General features: G+C 45.6%; 1 protein-coding gene across 9 annotated transcripts in view; it reads left to right on the top strand.

The window, feature by feature from the left end:
• The window catches only part of LOC146798382 (leucine-rich repeat and fibronectin type III domain-containing protein 1-like protein), a 2,623,090-nt gene that overhangs the window by 2,349,675 nt on the left and 256,520 nt on the right, over window positions 1-16,895 (top strand). The window contains exon 7 of one of the 9 annotated variants that reach the window (XM_085625647.1): window positions 5,362-5,465. The exons of the other annotated variants lie outside the window; for them this stretch is intronic. The gene's annotated coding sequence lies outside the window, so the exon portion shown is untranslated. The remainder of the gene's footprint in view (window positions 1-5,361; window positions 5,466-16,895) is intronic. 9 annotated transcript variants of the gene reach the window in all.

Here is a 16,895-nt window from a genome sequence, read left to right on the forward strand (position 1 = left end):
GAGAGAGCCCTTTTTCTCACACTGGCTTTCTAACCTTAATGCACCAAGCCATGAATGGTACTGATGCGCGCCACCTGGTTCATGATTCCACATCTGATGTTTTCTTCAATAGAATTTTACCTGTACATTTTCCAAAAGATCCCAAACAGCCTGTGCAATCCATAGTCCTCTCTGTAAAGTCTCCTTTCTACTTTGGGCCTCATTTATGGGTTTTGTGCTGTAGGGCAGAGAAGCAGGCCTTGCTGCTGCACTGCCCTATGCCAAAAGAAAAGGGTAGGAATGCCCGTATCTGTTAGATACGGCACATTCCTGTCCTTTTCCCTGCGCCAGTGCACAATGGGCTGCCGTGCGCCAACAGAGGCACCTTTTCACCATGGTTCAAGGGTGCCTGCATTGCGGGGATGATTATGTTTGTGCAGGAAGGGAAATCTTCCTGCACAAAAACAGTTACAAGAAGCTTTTCCTCTTTCTATATCTGCTGCAGAATGCAGCACACATAGAAAGAGGAAAAACGAGGAGAAATAAAGATATTTGTCCATGTTGTGCCTCCCTTACGACTCCCCTGGGGCGGTGTAAGTTTTTGGCGCTGCCTCGGACTTATGATTTCTCGTAAATCTGGGTCAGTGTCAAAAAGGCATATATGTTGCTGAGAGTGCACCCAGCAACACCCATGGAATGCCCCTTTCACGCATTTTTCTGCGTGAAAGGGGCACATATTTATAAGGCCATTGAAAAGCCACGTAGCGTGGATTTACGTGGCCTTATAAATATGCCTCTGGCACATTGCGCCACTGGAACATCAAAAAATTGACATTCCGGCGGCGCATTATTGCCGGTGGGGCCTTATTAATGAGGCCCTTTGTACTTTAGGGCAGCAGTCAGAGTGTTATTCCATCCTCCACACAGGAGGGGGCAGTGTTTTCTAGGGTTGTGATTCACAGTCATTTAATTTTATCAAGGTTTTGTTTTGTGCCGATAATGGTGTTGATAACACCTCTTAGTGATCACATTCAGTATTTTTCCTTAGCCCTAAGAGGTGTACACATAGCCTTAGTCTCTGTGTAGAAAAACAAAACAGACACCCCCTTCTTTGGGATAAAGTCCTAGTGGCATGATGGTGTGACAGACCTGCCAGAGACGCTCTTGCTGGTTATAAAAGAGGAACTGTGCCCTGAACCTCTCAAAGCAGTACTTAAACAAACCTTGGCATTTTATATTAATTAGGTTTATTATGTACTAGTTAAATATATATCATGTGCATTAGGAGAGTCCCTCTCAAAATGGGTAATTCCGCAATAACAAATACTATTAGAATGAATAGACTACAAACTGCAAGCACTGTTCGTCATACATCCCATAGCATTTAATTTACGAAATCCTTAATTGCCTTGCAGCATTAGTTATTATGCTGTCTTGTTGGCGAGCAAAAAAGAACCCCGCCAAACTCACTCAGACCTGCTGGTCTCCATTATATTGTCCATATGTGCAAACTCATCTCTCTATCTCTTCCCAAATTTAAGATGATCATTTTTCCCTTATATTCCTGTCTAGAGCTTGTGGGGTCTCCTCTCCACTGGACCCCATATTGGACATATAGACACATTTAGTGGAACACAGTGCTTCCATCAGAAGCTTCAGATGCATTAATGCTTTACACATTCAAACCAGTAGCGTCTGCTACCGGACAGGGGTGGCGGTGGGGGGGGGGTTTAATAAATAAAACACACACTTCCCTTGGAAAGGCTGCCCGCCACCCCTGCATCCTCTTCATTCTTCCTTTCTGCAGTCTGGCCGGCAGCAAGAAGCAACCGGCACACAGGCTCCCCTGAGCCAATCACAACGCTGCAGCGTTGTGATTGGTCTGAGCGCCATGAATCAGCATGTTCCTCACCAGGCTGTGTAATGCAGCGTGGTGGGGAACATGTAAAGTGAGCATGAACTCTTTGGTTGGCCCAAGAGAGCTGGCCAAAACGTTCATGCGCACTTTGGGAGTGTAAACCACTCCTCCCCTGCTCTGGCCAGCCCTTCCCCACCCTACACAGGCCACTGACTGCATGCAGTTGGAAAAATAAAATGACAATAACAATACGTTATTGCCATTTTATTTTTCGTTTTTGGTAGTGAGGCAACGCTCCTCCGCCTTAGCAGAGGGGCCGCCACTGATTCAAACCCCTGTTGGTTTTGAAACCTGCGCTCCAGCAGAATTATTCTACACCAGAAGTGTTATCTCCTGGTTGCAGTTAACATTGAGCATTGGAAGTGGGCGGTTCCACTTGAAGCTGAGCAGGGCACACAGTAAGCCTGTGGCAATCTGTACACACAAAGATAAAAGACTATCTTTCCGCAGACTGCACAAGCAAGGCAAGAGCTTGGGGTAAATGAATGTTGAAGGTCATTTTAACCCCTTGAGTGCCCCGCCCTTTCCCCGCCCTGTGCCGGCCCTTTCATTAGCGGGCGGGGTTCATGACGAGATAGTCTCGTCATGGGCACAGCGCAACCGCGGCCCGTGACGAGACCATCTCGTCATGGGCACTCAAGAGGTTAAGACTAATGGAAAACGTATGCTAAGTGAACGCCCTCAATGGCACACGTTCAGCCCATGTCAAGGTATAGTAAGACCTGCAACATATATATCATCAAAACACATAAGGGCTTGCTGCATATCACAATGGGCGCCAGAAAACATGTTCGGATCGCGCCAATTTCCAACTTCGCTATCTTCATTATCAACGATATTATCTTCCATTATCTGGCGTAATTCTTTTGCATTGTGTGTAATGGAGATGTCCAAAACTTGCCCACAAAGGTCAGACCCATGACTGATTGTTAGGTGTTACGATCTTAGCATAGGATACAATAACATACAACGCATCTAAAGGAAGATTGTGTAAAGAGGAAATGATTACTGTAAAGATGTGTCTTGGATCTGACCTTCTTGCACTTATGTTGGACACTGGTGTACAAAGTGTTAAAGTTGGTTAACCAACGTCCAACATACCTTAGAAAACAAGCATTTGCAATGCAATTGGTCTCGTATTTACGAGAGTTTGAGCTATTGGCATTGTAAATGACAATGCCAATAGCAAACTCTCGCAAAAGCGAGACCTATGGAATTGCAAATGCACTTTGTGAAAAGAGCCCCAAGCCGCGCTTTCACGTTAATGTCAGCCACACCCCTTTCTTTAGACGAGCTGCTTCTAACTAAAGGGGCGCGGGTGCCACTAAACTGAAGCCCCGCATGGGGTGCTTTTACAAAAAAAAAAACGGTTCGTCAAGTTGACAAACAAATGGTATTTTTTTGTAAAAGTGACCCATGTCGCGATTTCACTTTAACCTCTTCAGTGCCCATGACACGATAGTCTCGTCATGGAGCACGGTTGCGCTGTGCCCATGACGAGACTATCTCGTCATGAACCCCGCCCGCTAATGTAACGCCCGGCACAGGGCGGGGAAAGGGTGTGGCACTGAAGGGGTTAATAGCGTCCGCACACCTTTCTTTAAGACATGGCTTCTCTAAAGAAAGGGGCATGGCTGACATTAAAGTGCAAATGCCATATGGGGCACTTTTACAAAAAAATATTTGCAATGCAATAGGTCTCGCATTTGCAAGAGTTAAAGCTATTGTCATTTATAATGCCAATAGCTCAAACTCTCATAAATGCGGGCCTATTTCGTTGCAAGGAAGCAGCCACGATTGTCCCGTGCCGTTTTGAAAGTGAAAGTGTGCATGGCACGCTGAATGTTGCAGGAAAGCATGTTGTGCCTGCAATACCAGAAACTCATTAAAGAAAATAGTGCTTACATACTAAATAAACATACAGTGTAACAACAGAAGTAAAAGGGCCAATCCTCATGGGAGGTTACAACTGAAGGCAAGGCGGTACTAAGTAGGGACTAACAAGCCTATTAATGAGAAGCCAGTATTTATGAAGGACAATGACACAAGCCAATGAAAATATGGGCAGAGAATGGGCAGGACTTCAAGTACATTCTCGAATACAGCATGCCACGCAGAGCAGCACATGCGCTGCCTAGGCTCGACCTAAAAATCTAGGGATGGATTTAAAGCAGGCCTCTCACATGCAAAATCCCCTTCTCCAAAGCATGCAGTCATGCGTTCTCTTCCTTTGCATCTAGGCATCGGATAGTGTGAAACCTGGTGTTAGATTACATCTGCTTTTAAGGTTGTGCTCCCTTACATTTTCATTTTATATTTGTTCGGCTTTGGTCATTTGTATGTTTTTTAACCAACCCATCAAATAAATAATAGTCTGGTGGTTACGTTTTGTGCATAGATGAATGGGTGGAAAGATGGACGCAATGAACAGATGGAAAAGAGGAGTTCGAGAACGAGGCTGATAGAAATATTTTGCCATGAACCGCTGTGACATTGGCTTTAATCAGTGACTGAAGTGTGTAGTACACGCCCTTACGGAGCTATGGCTAGCCAGCCAGAGAAAAGATCAGATGCAGGGCTATAATGAGGCGATTTGAACTGTCTGCCTGCCCGGTTGCCGTACAAGGCCCCAGCAATGATGGCGGTGTGGACGGAAGGGGGCCGCGTGGGCGGAACAAGGCACATCATTTAGTGCTCTCTCGCTCCCAGAGCTTGCGTTATGCAGCATGGCAAATCTCCAGTGTTTTATATTGATCTAAAAGCAGCGGGTAATCTGTGTTTTCATCCGACAGCTCAGCGCGGATCACAAACACAGCCCGCAGACGAAGCGTAAATGAGGAGAGGGAAGGAAGGAACGTGGGAAAGGCCGGCGACGTCACGACTGAACGTGCTCCCGCAGGTTCCGTGCCTGCTGTGCTCAGTAGCGTGCAGAGGGCAAGACAGAACACGCGCAGAGGGCAAGACAGAGCACGCGCAGAGGGCAAGACAGAGCACGCGCAGAGGGCAAAACAGAGCACGCCCCACTATCCAGTCGGAGGATGTGCTGACGAATGTAAATAGAATACAAAGTGAATTCACGAGCGCTGGCAACGAGGGAGGAGCGAAGGTTGACTACGTACAATAGGGCATATGCGAGGAACACTGTGGTTTACAAGAACTATGTTATGATTTTAAGAGGTGCTTAATTTGTGGCAGTTTTTGAAAAGTTGTTGGCATTCATTTTGGGGGACTTGCAATTATTTTTTTATCATCATACAAATCGAGAGAGAGTCAGAAACGCGAGAAAGGAGGAAGAAGAGAGAGAGTTAGCAAAATTGTTACAAAGAGAGAAAACTGGGATAAAAAGAACTTAACGAGGCAGTATAAGTTGGTGGAAAAAAATAGGCCTCAAAACTGAGCCGCCTTGTTATTCCATTCGTATTGACAGGCTCTAAAAGCTATGGGCTCTTCTTATGTTTCTGCAGGGTGCACGCTGATTAACCGCCTGGGACTCACCTAATATTTTACGAGGATGGCTTAGTTCTTTGCTTGTGAAATGGTCGTCAGTATTTAGAATTTTCCAGCTCAAGTGAGTAGTGTTTATATCTTGTTTTTCAGCAGACGGACACGTTTTTAATGCTGCTTCCTAAAAAAATTTAGAAAACGTGGGAATAAACAAGGGCACTTATTCATATCTGTTATTCCTATAGTTGCTGCGGATATCTACTGGGACTTGCAAGCCATAAGTTCCAGTTTTTTTTGTTGCAGTATTATATAGCTCGTCATCCATGCAAAGATATTGGAGCATTTTACATGAACCCCGGTTACATTACACATAGTTGGTAAATTAAGTGCCATTACATTAGCTAATAATATCAACTTTTATATAGGTTATTTAGAAACAACTGAAATGCAGTATTACTGTTATTTAAAACTTTATTTGAATACCAAGTATCCATATCAGTGCATAATAAAATACACATGTAAAAACAGTATGAGCAATAGGCTAGTATACCAACTCCCGCAAAGTAACAGACAAAAAGTACATCAAGCATTATAGCAAATCTACAGTGTTCATAGACCCACAAGCTCGTACCGCTGCCCTCAAGAATGCACCTAAATAAAATATCACTTCATCATCCATAAGTTGAAAGAATAGATTTGAAGCCTCTTAAAATTGCTAATATGATGCTTTTTGAAAAAAAGGAACTAGAAAATTGCTTTGGTACATTAAATAATAAAAATAGAAAAATCCTAAGTGCAGCATCGTTTGGGCAGACTTCCCATCACAGGGACATGACAGGGAATCAAGATGTGAATTGTAGTCCAATAGGAAACATATCATATATTTCAGTGTCCCTGCCCTGTAACGCAACAGTAAGCTTCGTTCCTTACGCCTCTTTGACCTGGTCATGTATCAAGCAATCTGGTCTGAAGACAGAGAGTTCATATAAGCAGCAACACTCGCCTTTCACCTCTCTATAGATCTTCTTTCACTAACAGCTAAATCATACAGGCAGCCACGGCCCGTATAGGGCGTGTTACCGGGGCGGTGACGTGGGGCGGAGGAGGGGCAGGGTGGGGGATTGCAAAATGCGGCATACGGCCGATTTCAGCTAAGTTCCGAAAAAAAAAAAAAAAGAATTTTGTTGCGCGCGCAACAGAATTCTTTTTTTTTTGTCCCGGAACTTAGCTGAAATCGGCCATATGCCGCATTTTGCAATCCCCCACCCTGCCCCTCCTCCGCCCCACGTCACCGCCCAGGTAACACGCCCTATACTGGCCGTGGCTGCATACAGGACCTTGCACAGCTGCTTTTTGTTTACATTTAGGTGTGATTCTGGGTCCATAAATGCCTGTGCCTGCTGTAAATGGACCAAGAGCAGGATTTATTCCACACTAGCAAGCCAGGGGATTTCAGAGCCTTTGCACAGTTGAGGCAGTCTGTAGGAGGCTGGCTTAGTGTATGATGCACACTTATTTAAGTGACGCATATCGCAGTAATCCAGACAACGCTTATGGTGGTTTTAGTGGTCTTAGACAATCTTAGAAAGCTCGCTAAGTGGTAGCTGTGGAGAGCAGCCTTCAGGCTTAGTCTATAGTCCGTAGGTTAAATGAAAAAGAACCACACAGTGTAGTTATAAAAAGATGTCTATGTATTACAAAATACTAACACATTGGTATATCTCCTACCTGGAGATATCAACACAAATACACAGTTCTCTATGACAGATTAGGTTAAAGGATGAGATGGATGCCCTTAAAGGTCTTCCGCAAAATCTGTTTTCTTCAGTCTGTACAATATTACTTTTACAGATGCCCCAAATGTCTGCACCAAACATTGCAGTGGGTATGCATTGTGTTTTATAAATTTGCATTAAGGTTACAGGGCACCCCCACCTCTGGGCTGAGGTAAACTAAATGAGGTGCCAAGTGCATTTGTGAATTTAATCCTGCAATGTGTTATGTGTGGAGCCCAGGGCGCTTTATCTGCAAATGTTACAACCAAATATGAAAAAGTGAAATTTAAAGTGCTATTACCTATTAAAAAGTTCGACATACAGCATTTCTTAGGCCCCCATGCATTGATATCAGATTTTGTAAAATTGGTTTCCAGGTCAAGTGTGGCCATACTATGTACAAAACAATGGGACAAAAAACGCAAGGCTCGGGGAGTACATGCCATCAGAACAACATCATCTGAGTATAAGCGGTAGGGTAATGAGGAGCTTATGATTTTAGGGACATCAGTTGTGATGTTCATTAAAAACAGATGGAGATTATTTATATATAAAATAGATTAAAGTGGTGCCAAGACACAACCTTGTCTGACACCACGGAATACACCTATGTCAGGTGTGACTTCCCAGCTGCGGAAATCATAACCCTACCCCTCATGCCCTTGTGCAAAAAAAGCAAGAAAGTGCACGAGTGTTTCATCTACACATTACAAGAGAAGATTTGACCACAGCTGTGAGCGATTAACACAGTCGAACGCAGAGGTCGGATCCATAAAAGCGAAATACAGGGGGGAGTGCTTCACAATGGTATGTTTCCCAATGATTAAGTGAAGATTTAAACATTGCTCTATCATGCCAACTCGGCTCCTAAATTCACACAGACACGGATACAGAATGGACTTTTCCACTGCCCACACTTTTATTCTGTTATAGAGGACTCTACCAAGAATTTGTACCATGGTATCAATCAAGGATAGCAGATAGGCTGTAAATGAAGCACCTTTTTGAAAATTGACACTTTTATAGAGGACTGAAAAGCAGTATGACAGAAATAGTTTGACACTGAAACAGGGCAATATTTGATTTTTGTAGGGGTGGCTTAGAAACAAAAAGCGTCTTACCTCGTGTTAGGAAGAACTGTGAATGTGCAAGCATGGTAGACTTTCTGACTGTTGACAATATCCACATACTGTGGCAGGAGGAAACTGACAACTGTGTTTCATAGGGCTATTATCTAAACTGACAGTAGGTATTTATATCAGGATTTCTGTGGTGGTGTTGGAAAGCAGTCAATATTCACACAACTGTTATAAAGTAAAAAATGGGTAATGTTCATAGCTTAAGCAATTTGAAAATGGGTATTGTATGCATCTCAGCCACATAATGTAATTTGGCACTGAGTGTTTACTGTCGCATTGTTAGCACTGGAAGGTTTTACTTTCTGTATCATCTTTTGAAAACGGCATCATGTACTTTACAAAACCAATGCTGTAAATAGACAGCATTTGAGTACCTAGTGCATTGTTTAGAATTGGCAATGTGTGCATTTTTGGGTCACAGTGCAAAGTGAACAAGCTTTGGCAAATCCAATAGGTACGCCTATGAGAGCAATTGTCTTTGGTAATATCTTGTAGTCATGCTGTACAACAGCACACATGCTTTGCACTGTGGCTAAAACAAATGCAAGAAAGTGCTATGACACAGCCAGGACTTATGAGCTTTTTTTTAAAGTGCATTAGCGCTGGATGCATCATAGTCTGTTTTTATGACTATTATTTGCCATGTTGCACTGCAGCCATGCTGCTATACAGCATTACTACAAATCATTAGTGAAAGTCAGCAAAGCCTGTTCTTTACTGCATGGACAAAATACAATGGCAGAGCCAATCTTCTCGAAGGCAAGACCTATTGTATTAGCTTTGTCAATGCTTGTTAAGTCTCGGCACAACACCCTGTGATTCTGAGCAAATCAATTAATCTCACCATGCGTGAAAAAGACAAAAAAAATGACATTTGGCAAAAAATCCTATCACATAATGAAAATGAAAGGAATTGCACCCAAGTGCATGTCTTAGTGAAAATACATTTGGAAGCAGATAACATCTGCTGTCACAATAAAAGCAGATAACATCTGGTGTGACAATAAAGAGCTGTTTCAAAGGAGAATAGGGCTTATTTGAAGTGCATGTGGCAGAGTAAAACATAGCTACAAATGGCAAGAGGTTCAATAAGGACAGCAAGGAAGAAAAACAAGCATTTGCAATGCAATAGGTCTCGCAGTCACGCGAGTTTGAGCTATTGGCATTGTAGATTACGTTGCCTTTTATTTATGTTTTGGGTTTTAAAACATAAATAAAAGGCATTGTCATTTACAGTACTAATAGCTTAATGTTGGACTTGGCCCTTTTTGCAGGGTCATCCCTGAAATATTTGCCTTCCTCCTGTATTTATTCTGACCTGTTGTTTGCTATTCTATGACTCTGGGCACCTTACCACTGCTGTTCAGTGCTAAAGTGCATATGCTCTCCCTATGTAAAATGTATATGTTGGTTGGATTCCATGATTGGTTTATTTGGTTTACTGTCAGACCCCAGTAAAGTGCACCAGGAGTGCCCAGGGCTTGTAAATACAAATGCTGCTGGTGGGCTTGCAGCACTGGTTGTGCCACCCACAGAAGCGGCCTGGTAAAATGTATCTAAGGTCTGCCATTGCAGAACCTGCGTGCAGTCTGGTACTGTCATGCTGACTAGGGTAAGTGCACACACTCCCCAGTCCCTAAACCTTCCCTTAACTTCATATTAGTCACCCCTATGGTAGGCCCAAGGGCAGGGTGCATTGTAAGCATAAGGTAGGACAAGCCCTGATGTGTGTGGCATGTCCTAATAGTGAATTATAGCCATTTTCGTTTTTCACTATTGTAAGGCTACCTGTTCTCCATAGGCCAGAATGGGCTGTTAGAATTGTTACATCCTATGATCCTAACAGACCCAGGGAACATGGTAGAAATTCGAGTTTAGTATGCTTGAACTCAGAATAATAAAATACATCTTTTAGTAAAGTTTATTTTAATATTCTGTGTTTGCAAATACCACTTTTAGAAAGTTGGTATTTGCTTGCCTGACCATTTCAGCCCGCCTCTGCTATGATGTGTATCTGCCTGTCTGGTTGTGTGAGTGACAGGGCTGGGGAAACCCAGAGAGGCAGGGCTAGGTAGCCTGGTGGTGAATAGGAAGATTGGCAGTCAGATGGGTGGGAGGAGTACACCTGGGCTCTGAATAGGGTTGTGCTCTGCTACCACAATGCTGGATCCACCTCCTGCGGAGCGGCTGATGTCTCTGCCCTGCACCCTGAATAGAAAGGCAGAGTCATGTCAACAGAGTGCTCAAGAACTGGTTTGGACTGGGCAAAGGCCCCTCTACCCCAGAGGAACAAAGGAATTAGGGGTATAAGTATTGGGACCCTGCTCCCAAGAGATTAGATCAGATCCTGCTGAAACACGAAGAACCTCTGCCTGAGGAGAAGGAACTGGGAAAGCTGTAAGGAGGAGTACTGTCCCTGACCTGGGGGATTGACCTGCAGTGGTTGCCTTGCTGCTGGAAGGAGAGGAGAAAAGACTACAAAGACTTTTATTTCAACTTGTGTTTAAAGATCTCCAAGGGCTTGAACTGAGCTTGCCCCCTGAACGAAGTCCCAGGACCAGTGGACTTCACCCCCAGCTCCCCAGAGTCTTTTGGAAGTGCCTGCTGCTGTTGTTGGGCCTTCTGAGGGACTGCGTGTCGCAAGGAGCTGGAAGCGCGACGCAAGGAAAAGAAGCGTGTCGGCGTCGGAGCTGTTGCCGTCGCATCTCGCAGAGAGTGTCGCCGCTGCAGCATCGCATCGAGCGGAAGCGTCTCGCATCATTCCAGAAGTGTCTCGCAACGCCGAAGAAGCGTGTCGCCATTGCAGCCATCGTAGCTGTCGCATTGCACCGCATCGAGAGGAGAGTCTCGCATCGAGGAGGAAGCGTGTCGCGAACGCAGCCATCGTAGTTGTCGCATTGCACCGCATCCAGAAAAGCGCCTCGCAACCACGGAGAAGCGTGCTGCCGTCGGAGCCGCTGTCGTCGCACCTCGCAGAAGGGGTGTCGCCGCTGCAGCATCGCATCGAGCGGAAGCATCTCACAACGTCGGAGAAGAGTGCCGCTGCCAAGGCCGCTGTCGTCCCATCTCGTCAAGGGTGACGCCGCTGTAGCTGACGCATCGAGTCGAGCCTTCTCGCAACATCGGAGAAGCGTAACGCATCTGGAAGATCCCGTCTTTATTTCTTTTGCACCAAGAACTTCAACGCATCTGCATCGCTGCAACACTTTCGTTGCCCTGCGTGTCGCATCTAAGGTACATTGACTTAAAGTGTCGCATTTAGGAACTTAAGAGAAACTAAGCAATCTTCTACCAACTAGCAACCGTATTGTGTATTTTGAATCATTTAATGGTCTTGTGAGAATCATATATAAAGAATCCTTATTTTTAATATAAATACCTGTGTGGTGTCCATTTGTAGTGTTGTCACTTGGTTACTGTATGGGTTCACAAATGCTTAACCTATAACGCTCTGAGATAAGCCTTGTCTGCTCGCGCCAAGCTACCTAGAGGGTGAGCAGGGGTTATTTTAGGAGTGTAACTGACTAGAGGAAAGGTTCTCTGCTTGTCACAAACCTGTGCCAACCAGAGAACCCGGATTCTAACACTTAAACTCTTGCAAATGCTAGACCTATTGCATTGCAATAAAGGGCCTTCTCGACCGCTTGTTAGATTGTAAATATCAGAGGAAGAGACCAGCCTGCGACATCTTCAAAGTAGTGATAAATAGTGCAGGGAAGAAGTTGTGTAAGTGTTGTAAATTACACAGAAACAAAGTGTAATGTGAGAGTTGCATATGATCTGAGCTATAAACACTAACAAAGCACTCCAGCACATTTCGCTCTGTGATAACACAGTTGTGGCTCAGGAGAAAGAGCGGGAGGAGGAGCTATTTCCTGCGCTCTCTGTGATTTGAGTGTACAGTGTGACATTGCATAATGTCAATGCTATCTTTGGCCTAATAAAAAACACTCCAGCTGTAGTAGGGCCCTGGCTCCACCTCCTGGTGCAGGGCGGGCTGTGCTTTATGGCAGGCATAGAGGGAGGGGCGGGCTCGGCTGCAGCTCCGGCCTCGTACAGTGTCCCTTGTATTACTAGTGAGCGAGAGGCACTTAGGTGGTGGTGGTGGTGATATTTGTATGGGGGTGGTGGTGGTATTGGTGGTGGTGGTATTGGTGGTGCTGGTATTGGTGGTAGTGCTGGTATTGGTATTGGTGGTGGTATTGGTGCTGGTGGTACTGGCATTGGGGTATTGGTGGTATTGGTATTGGTGGTGGTGGTACTAGTATTAGGGTATTGGTGGTGGTGGTATTGGTGGTGGGAGTATTGGTGATGGTGGTGGTATTGGTTGTGCTGGTGATATTGGATGTGGTGGTGGTATTGGTGGTGGCGGTATTGGTGGTGGTATTGGTGGTGGTAGTACTGGTGGTGGTAGTACTGGTATTGGTGGTGGTAGTATTGGTGCTGGTACTGGTATTGGTGGTGGTGGTGGTATTGGTGTTGGTGGTATTGGTGGTGGTGGTGGTATCAGTGGTATTGGTGGTGGTGTTGGTGTTGGTATTGGTGGTAGTATTGGTGGTTGTGGTGGTATTGATGGTGATGGTAGTATTGGTGGTGGTGGTATTGGTGGTGGTATTGGGGGACTTGGTGGTAATGGTGGTGGTATTGGTATTGGTGGTGGTATTACTGGTGTTAGTTTTGGTGGTGGTGGTATTGGTGGTGGTGTTATTGGTGGTATTGGTGGTGGGGGTATAGGTGATGTGGTGGTATTGGTTGCGCATGTGATATTGGAGGTGGTATTGGTGGTGGCGGTATTGGTGGTGGTGGTATTGGTGGTGGTAGTACTGGTATTGGTAGAGGTAGTGCTGGTATTGGTGCTGGGGCTGGTACTGGTATTGATGGTGGTGGTACTAATATTGGTGGTGGTGGTATTGGTGGTGGTGGTATTGGTGGTGGTATTGGTGGTTGTGGTGGTATTGATGGTGGTGGTAGTATTGGTGGTGGTGGTACTGGTGGTGGGGGTATTGGTGGTGGTATTGGTGGAGGTGGTGGTAATGGTGGTATTGGTGGTGGTATTGGTATTGGTGGTGGTAATGGTGGTATTGGTATTGGTGGTGGTAGTACTGATGGTGGTTTTGGTGGTGGTGGTGTATTGGTGGTAGTGGTATTGGTGGTGGTGTTATTGGTGGTAATGGTGGTGGTGGTATCAGTTGTATTGGTGGTGGTTGTTTTGGTGATGGCTGTAGTATTGGTGGTGGTATTGGTGGTGGTATTTGTGGTGGCATTGGTGGTGGTGGTGGTATTGGTGGTGGGGTATTAGTGGTGGTGATATTGGTGATGGTATTGGTGGTGTTGGTATTGGTGGTGATATTGGTGGTGGTATTGGTGGTAGTATTGGTATTGGTGGGGGAATTGGAATTGGTGGTGGTGGTATTTGTATTGGCGGTGGAAGTATTGGTGGTGGTGGTATTGGTGGTGGTGGTAGTGGTGGTATTGGTGGTGGTGGTGGTATTGGTGGCATTGGTGGTGGTATTGGTGGTATTAGGGGTGGTGATATTGGTGGTGGTTGTATTGGTGGTGGTGGTATTAGTGGTGGTATTGGTGGTATTGGTGGTGGTGATATTGGTGGTGGTATAGGCATTGGAGGTGGTGGTATTGGTGGTGGTATTGGTGGTGGTGGTTGTATTCGTATTGGTGGTATTGGTGGTAGTGGTATTGTTATTGGCAGAAGGATTGGTATTGGTGGTGATGGTATTGGATTGGTGGTGGTGGTATTGGTGGTAGTGATATTGGTGGTGGTATTGATGGTGGCAGTATTGGTGGTGGTGGTATTGGTGGTGGTGGTATTGGTGGTGGTGGTATTGATGGAGGTGGTATTGATGGTGGCATTGGTGATGGTGGTATTAGTGGTGGTGGAGGTATTGGTGGTGGTGGTATTGGTGGTGGTATTGGTGGTGCTGGTATTGGTGGTGGTGGGATTGGTGATGGTAGTATTGGTGATGGTAGTATTGGTGGTGGTATTGGTGGTGGTATTGGTGGTGGCGGTGGTATTGGTGGTGGTGTTATTGGTGATATTGGTGGTAGTAGTGGTATTGGTGGTGTTGGTGGTGGTAGTGGTGGAATTGGTGGTGGTGGTATTGGTGGTATTAGTGGTGGTGATGTTGTTGTTGGTGGTATTGGTATTGGTGGTGATGGTATTGGTGGTGGTGGTGGTATTAGTGGTGATATTGGTGGTGGTGATATTGGTGGTGGTATAGGTATTGGAGATGGTGGTATTGGTGGTGGTGGTGGTATTGGTGGTGGTGGTATTCATATTGGTGGTATTGGTGGTGGTGGTATTGTTATTGGCAGAAGGATTCGTTTTGGTGGTGATGCTATTGGATTGGTTGTGGTGGTATTGGTATTCGTGGTAGTGGTATTGGTGGTGGTATTGATGGGGCAGTATTGGTGGTGTTGGTATTAGTGGTGGTGGCATTGGTGATGGTGGTAGTGGTGGTGGAGGTATTGGTGGTGATGGTATTGGTGGCGCTGGTATTGGTGGAATTGGTGGTGGTGGGATTGGTGGTGGTAGTATTGGTGGTGGTATTGGTGGTGGAATTGGTGGTGGTGGTATTGGTGGTGGTGGTGGAATTGGTGGTGGTGGTATTGGTGGTGGTGGTATTGGTGGTGTTATTGGTGATATTGGTGGTGGTAGTAGGGGTATTGGTGGTGGTATTGGTGGTGGTGGTGGTATTATTGGTATTTGTGGTAGTATTGGTGGTGGTGGTGGTATTGGTTTTGGTTGTGGTATTGGTGGTGGTATTTGTGGTGGCATTGGTGGTGGTGGTGGTATTGGTGGTGGTATTGGTGGTGGTGATATTGGTGGTATTGGTGATGGTATTGGTGGTGGTGCCATTGATGTTGGTATTGGTGGGTGTATTGGTGGTGGTGGTATTGGTGGTGGAGGTATTGGTGGTGGTAGTGGTATTAGTGGTGGTGGTATTGGTGATATTGGTGATGGCGGTATTGGTGATGGCAGTATTAGTAGTGATGGTATTGGTGGTGGTGATATTGGTGGTGGTGGTGGTAGTAGTGGTGGTATTGGTGGTGGTGATATTGGTGGTGGAATAGGTATTGGAGGTGGTGGTATTGGTGGTGCTGGTATTGGTGGTGGTGGTATTGGTGTCGGTGGTAGTGTTATTGGTAGAAGGATTGGTATTGGTGGTGGTGGTAGTTGATTGGTGGTGGTGGTATTGGTGGTAGTGGTATTGTGATTGGTGGTAGTATTGGTGGTGGTATTGGTGGTGGTGATATGGGTGGTGGTGGTATTGGTGGTGGCATTGGTGATGGTGGTATTAGTGGTGTTGGAGGTATTGGTGGTGGTGGTATTGGTGGTATTGGTGGTGGTATTGGTGGTGGTGGTGGTATTGGTGGTGCTGGTATTGGTGGTGGTAGTATTAGTGGTGGTGGAATTGGTGGTGGTGGAATTGGTGGTGGTGGTATTGGTGGTGGTATTGGTGGTGGTATTGGTGGTGATATTGGTGGTGGTGGTGGTATTGGTATTGACAGTGGTATTGGTGGGGGTGTTGGTATTGACAGTGGTATTGGTGGTGGTGTTGGTATTGGATTGGTGGTGGTGGTGGTGGTATTGGTGATATTGGCGATGGTGATGGTATTGGTGGTGGTAGTGGTATTGGTAGTGGTGGTATTGGTGGTGATGGTATTGGTGGTTGTGGTGTTGGTGGTATTGTGGTGGTGGTATTGGTGGCGGTGTTGGTGGTGGTATTGGTGGTGGTGTTGTTGGTATTGGTGTTATTGGTGGTGGTGGTATTGGTGGTGGTGTATTGGAGGTGGTGGTGGTGGTATTGGTGGTGGTATTGGCGGTGGTGGTGGTATTGGTGGCGGTGGTGTTGTTGTTGTTAATAAAACAGGATTTTTAAAACAACCCGTCAGGTGGCTTTAGTGCAGATGACATGTAACACAGATGTGCTGTTGCCAGCTTCAGTCCATTAGCACAGGATTATGTGCCACCTGGAATTCACATGACTTAATTCGCTAATCATTTAAAAATACATTTTACTTGGGGGGGGTTGAAACAGGCACGAGATAATGCTGGGTTATAGTGACTGAAAGCAGGCGCCCGTGTTACGGTGGCGGCCATGCGGCTTAAAAAAACACAAGCGGTTTCATCTGAAGCAGCGCACGCCTGGCCTGCAGTTAGAGAAACTCAATAAAGGAAATAGTGCTTACAGACTAAATAATAGGTCCGTGTAATAACTGAAGTAAGAGGGCCAGTCGCTATGGGAGGGTACAAATGAAGACAAGGCCATACTAAGGAGAAATTAACAAGCCTATTAACGAATCCGAAGGCAGCATTTACGAAAGACAATGACACAAGCCAATGAAAAATATGGGAGGAGAGTGGGCGCAGCTTCTCTGCCATACTCTACTACAGCAGTCTCGCAAAGCAAGCAGCGCATCCGCGCTACCACTAGGTTCGACCTAAAAATAAAAGTAGTACCTCAATCACACCACAATCAGTGGAAGGACCACAATCAAATTGAAGCAATTAGTACTTGGTTCATGCTCCAGCCATAAGAAGAGGGAGTGAAAACAGCATGCACTGGCCAATTAGAAAGCAGTAAAGTAGTGAGAATGAAGCCAACAAATGTTACGCAATGG

This window comes from Triturus cristatus, chromosome 9 (assembly GCF_964204655.1).
Source record: "Triturus cristatus chromosome 9, aTriCri1.1, whole genome shotgun sequence".
Taxonomy (NCBI): Eukaryota; Metazoa; Chordata; class Amphibia; order Caudata; family Salamandridae; genus Triturus; species Triturus cristatus.